Source organism: Myotis davidii, unplaced genomic scaffold, assembly GCF_000327345.1.
Source record: "Myotis davidii unplaced genomic scaffold, ASM32734v1 scaffold94, whole genome shotgun sequence".
Classification (NCBI taxonomy): domain Eukaryota; kingdom Metazoa; phylum Chordata; class Mammalia; order Chiroptera; family Vespertilionidae; genus Myotis; species Myotis davidii.
This window is the reverse complement of record NW_006285313.1, coordinates 641668-643272: the sequence shown is the minus strand read 5'-3', so window position 1 is coordinate 643272 and position 1605 is coordinate 641668. Positions and strand designations below refer to the sequence as shown.

Genomic DNA, 1605 nt, shown 5'->3' with positions numbered 1-1605 from the left:
CCCTGAACCTGCTGGGGCTGGACGCCAGCGCACACACACACACACACACACACACACTCGACCTCTTTTTCTTGGGAAGGTTTGCACCGTCTGTCTTTGTGAGAGTCTGAGGGTGAAGAAAAGGAAGTGGTTCCCAACAGTGTCCCTGAGGTTGATCGAAAACAGCCTTCCCCACCAGGATAGTAGCAGAGGCTTGCAACCAGCCGGTCTTGGAGCAATTTCAGTGCCCTCCCGAGGCTGTTCGTTAGAGCGAGCTGATTGTTCCCCAGGCTGTGGCTGTGTAGACGTGACCCGCAAGGTCCCAGGGAGGCTGAAGGCCACCGTGGTGGGGCAGGGGGGGGGTTGGCGGGCTGCCTTGGACAGAAACCGAATGTGACTTGAGGTTTTGGGTTTCCCCGTTTCGGTTTTGGCTGAAGTCAGACCCTGGTTCCAGCCCGATCACGTTGAACCATTCTGTGGCCCACAGGGATTTAGACTTAAAACTCCCGTTTCCGGGCCAGATTGTTTTTGTTGGACTTTGCACTGGCCCGTCCTCTTCAGAACTGAGAGCACTGGCTTCCCCCCCACCTCCCCGTCCTCTGACCTCTCACTTCAAACTTTCCGAGTTGAATGAAGAGTAACCCTGCAGCCTTTCCAGTGTATGGACCCTGTGAAACTCACCGTCCCTGCAGCCATGATCTCTGTCTGTCTTACCGGTGGCTCACTGAGGCACGGGAAGACTGATGACAGCTGCCATCTTGCAGCTGCCCCCCACCCCCGAGAGACCCCGAGCTCCTTGCGCCTGACCCCATTGCACTCTCCTGCCTGTGCCCGGCCTCCCGCTCTGGTGCTCTTCCCACACGTGTCATCCAGGTGTGGGCTCAGGGCATCCCTCAGTTCCAGGATGAGCCGCTTCATCGTCACCAATTCGCTCCTTCAGAGAGTGCCACCCTCCGGGCAACCGGCACAGGCAGCCCTAGGGGACTGTTCCCTGTGCTGTGCCAGGTGTCAGACTGCACTGCACACTTCCTCACCTGTCATCTCAGGTGATGCTCCCATTAGTGCCGTCAGCAGCCGGGCCAGCTTGCTGGGCCTGTGACCAGCACCATCTTTCAGGGCCTGTGCTTGCCTTAGAAGGAAGGGCACCACGCTGGCTTTTACGCCCTGCACTTGCCTTCTTGAATTTTTAAGTAAGTTTTCAACAGTTGGCCCACGTCTTCCAGCTTGCACTGAGCCCTGAAAGTCAGGTAGCCGGTCCTGCCCACAGATCGAGGCGCCGAGGCTTGAGACGGGATGTAATTTGCCCGAGATTGCACAGCTCATAACTGTCAGGGCTGGGATCGGAGGAGTTTCTACTTTGCTCCTTCGTTGATTAAAAATAGAGCTCTGAAGAGCCTTGTGGGAATTGCCCTTCAAGGAATGAGGCAAATCGTGCTGTAGAAATACTGATTTTCTGTGGAGATGTGCTTGCATGTCGTTAAATAGTTTTGTGGTGACCCCCACACCGGCCAGTTGCCACCCTTGTCTTTGAGGGAGGAACCCTATCGGTCATTTCTTTTGAGGTCCCTGAAAGTGCCTGCAACAGGGCGCCTCCCTGGGGAGCCACGCAGGCCGATCAAGTGGGTC

The 1605-nt window shown here is 56.4% G+C and overlaps 1 protein-coding gene across 1 annotated transcript in view; it reads left to right on the top strand.

Moving 5' to 3' along the window:
- Positions 1-1605, top strand: part of LDLRAD3 (low density lipoprotein receptor class A domain containing 3) — a gene marked incomplete at its 5' end in the record, with an annotated part of 129556 nt that overhangs the window by 46886 nt on the left and 81065 nt on the right. The window lies entirely within an intron of this gene.